At 31.5% G+C, this 10,435-nt stretch overlaps 1 pseudogene; it reads right to left on the minus strand.

Moving 5' to 3' along the window:
* Window positions 1–496: 496 nt before the first annotated feature.
* On the minus strand, window positions 497–10,435 carry LOC140821076 (protein PHR1-LIKE 1-like; annotated as a pseudogene).

The following is a 10,435-nucleotide window of genomic DNA, read 5'->3' on the forward strand; positions in this document are numbered from 1 at the left end:
GGAATCACCTACAATAAATAATTATTTAAATAAATTTTTACAAATTTATGCTAAATAAGTTTAGAGAAATCGCGGGACCATATATTGTTTTATATACAATGAGTTGATCAACACAATTTCATTGATATTTATTTGTGAAGCTAATCAATTTATCTATACACATAATAATAAATAATTCTTTTAATATAAAAATAATAATATTTTTTAAATAACTCAAATAAAATATCTATTCGCACAAAACTGAATGTCTCACATTTGTTTTTGTGATATATAATATATATATTCGATTTTTAAGGTTAATTATCATGGGAAGAAGTGGAATAAAAAATTAATGTTAGTTTTTTCTAACGGTAGAAAAAATTTATTAATATGCAAAGCATTGACACTAAATGCTTATGAAAAAAAAGTAGGTATTTTGTGAGACAATCTCACGAATTTTTATTTGTGAGACCGATCAATCCTACCGATATTTACAATAAAAATAATACTCGTAGCATAAAAAGTAATATTTTTTCATTGATGACCTAAATAAGAGATCCGTCTTACAAAATACGATTCGTAACACCATCTCACACGAATTTTTGCCTATGAAAAAACATGTGTTAATATCAAATTACAATCAACATCTTATATCAGTTTAAAATAAACTCACAAGGAACTATTCAAATAGGCTTTGAAAATTGACAAATCCATCCATGCTAAACCAATCACTCTATAAATACGAAGTTCCCCCCATCAAGCATCACTCAAATTGGTTTGTCCTCCATCGATGTTTGCTCGTTTCTTTTTTAATGGGCGATCAATTCCACTAGAATCATGTTCATGATCCTCAGAGGATTCCCTTTCAGGTGAGATTGAGTCCTTACACGAATGTTCTTGATCTGCCAAAAGGCATGCATCTGACGTAATTTCTTTTGCGTAGGAACGGTCGTCTGTCAAGGGTCCTGGTTTGTAGTGACCAGAGGAAGGTGGATTCTCAACCATTGGAAACCGCGAAGGCTCGTTTGAATTTTGTGATGATGTTTTAGCCTTGTTTTCTTCCATCTTTTTCTGCTGCTCAAAGATCTTTTGAAGATGCTTCCCTTGTTCTTCAATTCGCAATTGAAGATTTCTTTGAATCTGCAGAGAAAAGGGTACTCCATATATTGTCAAGACTGTTGCTTATTAGGTTATATAAAAATGCTTGTCGCCCAACTAGTGAAGAAAATTTAGGAGATATGATCCGTAAAGAAAAATGGATTTTAATAAACTTGGGAAACAAAAAACAACCCCTCATGCAGCAGAGCTAACATAGATGAACTCCTATTAATTAATATTTCCTATAAAACAAAAGAAAATCTTAATATATATGTTGATGAAAGTAAAAACTCGAACTACAAAATCGCACATACAAAGAAACAATCTCTTCTCAGTCATATGCAATTAGACATGAAACTAGCAACACGATCATTAGCATACCTCAAGTTGTTCATGGAGTTGCTTCTGCACTTCCATCTGCAGTCTAAGCGCTTCAGTTATTTCCGTGGTCCTGCCACAAAAATACTCCAGATGATTTCACACATTGTTTTCGAATCCGAAACTAACATAACAAAAGAAAAGGTCAGATGTGAGCAATATGCATTGTTATAAAAGAGAGCGAGAGAGATTTACGTCTTCAAGTCCAGGAACATCGTCTCTTCCACATTTTTTAGCTTCTTCTCCGACACTCCTGACATCATAAAGGAACATTTTTTTTAATGAATTCTACAGAAAAAATAGGAATCTATGAATGGAAGAGCAACAGCAGATTCAGCGAGTCATTATTTCTCATCGAAATATTATGAAGAGAGCACTGTCAACTAAACCAGCAGCGTGGCACTGAAGGATACATTGTTCTTTCATGATTTAAGGGTGGTGATTGTCAAGTAACAGCATCCCAATAGTCAAATGATGTCTTGCTGTATACAAATATTGTTAAAATATAAAATTCATTACTGGACACATCCAATGTATTCGAACTTTCGAAAAAATTGGTTTCTAACACAGCGTCGAAATGGTCACATGTTCAAGGCTCTTGTTACTCAATCCTTTGTATTTTGATTGAGTTGATTTGGTTATTTTTGGGCTTTGCTGACCAATACCTCACCGCCTGCCCATATCCGGCTCAGATATTAATGTCGAAAATCCTTTCTTTCGCTTACATGCGATGGGACGTGTTACAGCATAAAACTATTATAGAACCACTTCCACGAGCCCGAGTTTTTGGGAACAAAATTCTACCAAACACGAATAAATGGAACATATGTTGACACGTTAAGAAAGATTGCATTAGGCCCAACCATTACATTCATGAACAAAAATTACAAAAACAGAGACAATCACTACCTTCTGACGACTCTGGCTTGTATCTTGCAGTCCTATATTTCTGGAATTATAGGAAGAGTACGATGAGAAATGGTGTGACATACAAACCATGAGAACAAAAATTAGATGTTCAAAATACCTGCAAGTGGCTTTTCACATGATAAATGGTCAGGCCTTCAACATTCATGAGTTTCAAGACAGCTTTTGGTGTAGCTCCTATGGGTACACACCACAATGTCAAGACAAGTGGGCAAGGTTTCAACTATTACCATAAATAAAACGGATACAGTTGAAGAATGCAAGCTGTACTGTAACATGATCAAACGGCTTCCATACATTGACAAAATTCCCCAGGGCCAAAAACTCTTGTACCTCACTGTTGAGCTTTTTTTAACTTTTCTCTTCTTTCTTTTTTTTCTTTTTTTTTAGCTTTTCCCACTCAAGCATCAGGTGTAACTCAAAGTCTCAAATCCAATATTTAGGTCCTAACAACGAACAGTTTCACTGCTAAACTAATTGATTGACCATATAACTCTCTTGTAGGTTACAACTTTATAGGCGATCACTGATCCTTCTCACTGAAAATAAGATCTTAGATAAACTTGGACTATTTGTTTTATTAGTAAATATTAGCATATCATTATCAAGTACAAGATTCTTGTAACCGTTAGTCTTTTCCCACATAGCTAGGCTTTCGCTACAGCATACAAACCCCCATTATCTTTTTTTTTTTTGATAGGAAACAATATATTAATTTAAGTGATTAATCAGATTACATAAGTCATCGATTATAGCAGATGACCTTCCTAATTATGCATTCTATCACACTATTAGTCTAGTGATACACAAAATCCCACTGTCTAATCAAATCAAAGACCGATACATTTCTGAACTCCTTGTTAATTCCAATCCAGGTTGCGACATTAAGCTTGATTTTCTCCCAACAATTGTTGACGTCTGTTTCTCTTTCTTCGAATATTCTCTGATTTCTTTCCAGCCAAATTGTCCAGCAAATACATTGAACCACAACTTGCCAAAATTTTCCTCCTCTCTTGCCTGTTGACCGACCCAAATCCATGATGAATAAGTCTTTAGTTGATTTTGGCGTCACCCAGAACAACCGCAGCTCCTGCAAAGCTTTAATCCATAAAGAAGACGAAAAGGGACAATGGATGAACATGTGATCCTGAGACTCCGAGTCATTTCTGCATAGAACACACCAATTTGGACACAACGCAAGGTCGGGGCATCTTTTTTGAATCATCTCCGATGTCGGTAGCTTACCCAGAGTTGTTGACCAAGAAAAGAACTGAATCTTACTAGGAACAGGGACTTTCCAGATTGCATCGAAGAGTTGAAATTTTGGATAAAGATTGGACGAGAAAAATGAATCATAGAAAGAATTAACAGAGAACAAACCCGACGAGTCCCCTCTCCACTGAATAAAATCTTCCACCCCCTCGACTAATCTAACCGGCTCTAAGACTTCTAATAAGTCCGTGAGCTGGTCAAATTCAGCTTCTCTCACTCCCCTCCTAAAATGAAAATCCCAAAAGTGGTCGCGATGTAAACCCTCGAAATGAACATAATAAGAGATAGGCAAATTGTGACAAGATGAAAGCTGAAATAAAGCAGGAAAACAATCCTTGAAAGAAGAGTCTCCTACCCAATTATCCTCCCAAAATCTAACCTTATTCCCTCCTCTCACCTTTCTTAAAATCAAGTTGTTAAAAGTTGGGTGTATCCGAGAAATAAATTTCATGGGCATCGGTAGGTTACATTTCTTGCCAATCCCGCATCCCAACCGTTTTCTTGTAACCCATATTTGCTTACAATAATTTTTTTCCACAATGTGCCCTCTTCTCGGAAAAATCTCCACCACCATTTCCCCATCAATGCTGTATTTTTGAAACTGATTTTTGAAATCCCCAATCCACCTCTTTCCTTTGGTTTGCAAACTTGATCCCATGCTGCCAAATGAAAATGAGACTCTCCATCCATCCCATCCCATAAAAAGTCTCTTGAAATCTTGTCCAGTGATACCTCAACTGATTTTGGAACCTTGAATAATGACATGTAATAAATGGGCATGGAATTCAAAACCGAAAGTATCAAAGTTAATCTACCCCCTTTTGACAAAAATGCTTTCTTCCAAGTGGCCAATTTTCTGGACATTTTAGCAACCACCGGCTGCCAGAATGCTGCTTTCAAAGGATTACCTCCCAAAGGTACACCCAAATAAGTAATAGGCCATGACCCTGAACCACATCCTACAAGTCTTGCCAACCTTTCAACTTGATCACTTTCACGGTTAATTCCGAGCAGTGCACTCTTTTCCCAATTGATTTTTAAACCCGACATATCACAAAATGAACGCACCACTTGAGCCAAGAAAGTTATGTGTTCGTCATTCTTTGCGAAAAATAGCGTGTCATCCGCAAACTGGATATGAGATATTTCAACCTTTTCTTTGCCAACCTCTATCCCCTTAAAAAGTTGTGATTCCTTAGCTTTGTCTACCAATCTTCCCAACACATCAACAACCAAGTTGAATAAAAAGGGAGATAATGGATCTCCTTGACGAAGGCCTTTGAAAGCCCTTAATTTACCTCTCGGTCGGCCATTGATCATAACTGAAAATGTTACCTTCGATACACAACCTCTCATCCATGCTCTCCATTTATCTCCAAACCCTTTCTTCATTAAAACAAAATCCAAAAACTCCCAACTCACATTGTCATAGGCCTTCTCAAAATCCACTTTCAAAACCCATCCTTTTGTTTTCTTAATCCTATTCTCTTCTAGCAATTCATTCGCTATAAGTCCACAGTCGAGAATCTGTCTCCCTTCAACAAATGCGTTTTGGGATTCTGAAATTGTCGACGCCATCACTCTCTTTAATCTTTCTGTTAGAACTTTGGATAGAATCTTATATATGCTTGTTATTAAACTAATGGGTCTGAAATCCTTTACCTTATACGAGTCGGCCTTCTTTCTAATCAAGCATATATAGTCTTTATCATATGTGTAGGATATTTTTAATTCTTAAATTGTAGCTTAGAAAATTGGAAGAGAGTATAATTATAAAGCATTGTTAGAAAACTAGAATGAATCATCGCACGTAAATACCAATTATATAACAAAAATTAAAATTTTGATTTTTTAAAAATTAATTAAGATATTATATAACTTTCAAAAGTGTTTCCCAAATTAAATTCAAACTGTTGATTTTATGTTATATAATAAATCATAATTAGCATAATATATAGAACAACATGGACCGAAACAAATTTTAAATATATATATATATATATATATATATTCAAACATCACGTATAAGACAAAATAATCTAAAAATCAACCAAATTACGGGTTTTATCAATGCATAAATCATAATTTACATAAGTTAAACACACTAAGGACAAATAATTATCAATTTAAAATACTTGTGATTAACTCATCAAAACAATATCAAAACTAATGAATAATAATATTGATAATAAAATATAACTCATAATATTCAATTTAAATAATGTTTAACCTCCTACATTATTTTTTTACTTTTTTTCAAGAATTATATATCATAGATAATTAATTTATATCTGAATCGATGTTTTGAAGACTACACTGATAACTATTAATTTCTTGTTAAATATAATTTTAAAATAATAAGTAAATCAATATATATAATGAAATACACATTTAAATAAGATTATATTATATGTAAATATAAAATAAAATCAAATAAATTCATACAATAATTATTAAATATAAATTTTAAACTTCGGTATTATTTTCACCACAAAAATCTGAAAATAACCAGATAAATAAATTTTCATAAAAAAAGTTATTTTTTGTATTTGTTGAATTAGTTAGTTTGATTTCAAAATAATTACATAAAGATATAAAATATCATATATAAAATTTCTAATACTTTGACAAATGTTAATCAATGATTATTATAATTTATATTTCTTATAAGGATTATGTCATATAATTTTTAAGAAGAAAGAAAATAACTTCCATGTTTTTTAATTGCTCGTGAATATCTCTTTTTCATGCAATATATATGTAAGGTTTTGATTGATGAGCAGATGCATATTACTTTTAGATACAATTTAATAAAATAATCATGCATATAAGTTATACCATATACATTGGTTATAATTAATTTTTTTTCAGATTTTCATTTTTTTTTGAATTTTTACTATCTTTTAAAATCAAAATGAAAATTATATATGTATTATATTATAAAATTTTCATATGCATAGTTATTATCCAACTTGAAAGAAAAAATATATGTGAATACATAAATTTTTTACAATCAAGTAATTTTCATATACATTAGTTAATGAATAATTTTTAAAAAAGTATATAATTTAAAAATATTTCAAATATTACTAAATTTTATTTATTGAATTTATAATTTGTCTGATATAAATTTTTTTTTAAATGCTAGACGGGCAATGAAGGATCGTTTAGTAGACATCGACCATTTTGACGGTTGACGGGTCTCTTTGTATGTGTTGTCAGGAAAGAGGATGACTCAATGATTATTTGTTCGCCGGAACCAGAAGTAAAAATTTTGAAATCTTTAAATTTCTTATTATAGCTAAACTCTCCAAATTCTTATAAGAATTCATATTTTATGAGATTATTAATACATTAACATTCGTAATTATTGATATAAATTCTTCTAAATAATTTATCACATTCTTGACTTTCAATTCTTAGTTAAAAAACCATAAATAGTATTGAACTTCATATTATTATATATTTATTATGTTATTTTATTATTGCATATATAATTATTATTTTCATATATCTTCTTTTATCGTAGTATAATTTATTAGTTAATTAGAACTGTACTAAAAATATAATTACAAAATTGAATTAAAATCATAAAATAATATGTAGAGAGAAAATTAAAAGAATAAAATATTTAAAATAATATGAAGATTAATTATTTAAGAAAATTAATATAGAAGTTAAATTTTATTTTTGAAGTGATATAAATTACTACAATCAATCTATATTGTAGTGATAATTCATTAGCATTTGTTAGACTATTAATTATATATTAGGTGGAATAATTAGACTATTAATTAATTATATATTAGATGAAATAAATATAAAATGTTGATATTTAATTTTTGCCCTTACAACCATTAGAATTTTACGTATATATACTTATTAAGTTTTTGAATTTGTATTGATAAGAAATTCATTTTTATCTTTTGACAATTGAAAAATAGAGCTCCTGATCCACACTTTTACAGGTATATAGATAAAGATAAAAAATATATATTTTTTATTATCAAACTTATAATCATTTTTAATGTATCATTGTTATTATATTTCCCAAAAAATTAGGTAGAAAATTTCCATACAATTAATCTAACAATACATAATTTAAAGGAATAACAAAAAATTTATAATGAAAAACTATCATTCTTTTTACACTTTTATAAGTATAATAGATAAATATATATTTTTTACATGTTTTTTTCTTTTAATATTTTTGATGAAAAATTTATTTTTTGTTAAAAAATCTATTCTTTTAATATATTTTTTTAAGAATTATGTATCAAAAAGATGTTATTTATCTAATGTATTTTTATTATCAAATATCTACTCAATTTTTAGATAACATTATTTTCAAAGTTTCTTGTGTTGCAATCTATTAAAAAAATAAAAACACTACTATGATCATCGTGTTTTTAATGAGTTCAAAAAAATAAATGCATCAATTAAATGATTAACCGATACATTGACTTTTACAAATTCTATATCCCAAATTTGACCCTAAATTTTATATACTTTTACTACCAATGTCCATGCAGATGATACAAACAATACATAGTTTTTGAGCAATATAGTAAAATCATAATGCAAAAACTTTGTCGATCGTCCACACTTTTAAAAGTATATAGATAGTGAAAAATTAAAACTAAAGTAATGATTATGTTTGCAGTATGAAAATAATTTTTGGGAGAAAAAAAGTGAAAAAAGGGTGCAATAGTTTTATTTTCAGTAACGAAGGAGAGGAAGAAAATAAATCCAAAAATGACCCAAGTTTTCAAATGTTCACGAGATCGAGAAATTAAGCATAAATGAACCGAGTACTCACGTTCATTACCACCAAGCTTAGACACAGCATCCACAAAAACTTCATGAAGTTCCGGTGTCCATCGCATTCGAGCTTTGGTTAAAGGTGCAGCACGAGGAGAACTAAGTACAGAACAACACTGTCTGCCTGAGGTGGGAGAATTCTGATGCTGATGAATTTGTCGATGGCATACAGGGGCATCAGGTGGCAATTCCAGCAACTAATAAGTCATTGACAGTTCAAATAAAAGGAGAATACATGAGATATTAAACAATTGAAACCTTTCAAAATCTAGTTATCCACGAGAATAAAATTTAACAATGTGTATTTGAAATGATCTAATACTAATACAATTCGTATTTATAATATGGAGTGAAATTTGAGAAGCAAACCTCAGCATTGAGATCTGGAACATTGATATCAACTAGAAGATCACTCCAATTCGTGTCCAATGTATCATCGACTTTGATCAATTGATCCGCCCATTCTTGCCAATCTGTTTTCTTACCATGTTCATCTGATGCAATACACCAGTACATTCCACCAATTCATTCTCGACATGAATATTCAAGGGAATGTCAAGAAAATTTTGGAACGTACCTGTATTCCAAGAAAATTCTTCGGTGTCCATAGAATAGCCACTTGATTCGCTAGCTTGCATAACTGAGAGAGAATGTTGGTAGGATGCAAAAGAATCCCCATCTTTCAGTGGTTCAGAAGTGATTGGTGACTTCGCCAACTGACATGAATTAGGTGATTGCACGGTTTTGTCATTAGAGGAGAGTGTTATAGGACATAAGGATGTTAAATTAGTATCCTGAGCTAAAGTAACCTGAGGCGAATCTGGCAGCTTCGGAAACTTTTCTTCCAATGGAGAAGGCAAAACCCCTAAAGATGTGGACATAGGTCCAGACACTCTCATTTTATTCAGCTGTGCTTCACTAGATTTTTTCTTACACAATATAGGGGGCATATTCTATTTTTTTCCATAAACAAGAAACAACTAAATCCTACCAGAGTTCTCCAGTGCTGCCCTCAAAGAACTACACCCCTCAAACCTTCAACTTTAAGCATCTGAAAGAAGATATCAACTGAAAAAGTGAGTAGAAACTCCATTAAAACAATACTATCCTCCTTAATATGTATGCCTAATTGATGTGAGATCGGCTCGCAACGTTTAGCTGGACTACACGGACACACTCCATCTGATAGAAAGTAGACTGATTCAATCACTATCAAAATTCATTAAAATATCATGTGCTTCTCTTCGGGAAAAGCAAAATCTAACTAAAAACTAAGTTCAACTCACGTAGTGCTATCCAACCACAAACTAAACTTTATAATCAAACACAGAAATTAAGAAGGAAACAAGAATTTATAATACAACACAGGAATCCATCCTTTTATTAATTTAATTAATACGAGCCAAAAGTCAGATACCCAATAGGTTAATGTATCTTATCCATCTAAAACAAAATCAATTCCCAAGTTACAAAAGCTCGAATACAGCCGCCCGTTTCAATACAATGTTGACTAACAACACAACTCTTCAGCGAGCCAGACGCATACAAATAATTACACCACAATCAAAAACTCGAGGTGGCTACTGCTGAGAAAGGGACAAAAACACAATCTTTACCAAACTCGATAAATGTAAAAAAGAAAAACAAAGCTAAACATAACAAAAACAGATGAAATCACACCAGAAACGGTGAATCCAAAGTGGGCTTTGGCCCACAATACGTTGGATCCAAGAAAGATGTAAATCAACCTACTGGACTCGAGATGCAGCAGAATCCGACGGAATATCGATGGATGTTGGCCGAGTGACAAAATAGAGAACGCTGACAAGAAATATGAATGTGTAACAGTAACAATAACAATAACTTGGAATTAAACTGCAAAATGGTGGGATCAAGAATGCTGACTTCGCTAAATTAAGCAAAACCATATATTTGTTTCTACCTCACCAAAAATAAATGT

This window comes from Primulina eburnea, chromosome 2 (genome assembly GCF_022965805.1).
Source record: "Primulina eburnea isolate SZY01 chromosome 2, ASM2296580v1, whole genome shotgun sequence".
In the NCBI taxonomy this organism is placed as follows: Eukaryota; Viridiplantae; Streptophyta; class Magnoliopsida; order Lamiales; family Gesneriaceae; genus Primulina; species Primulina eburnea.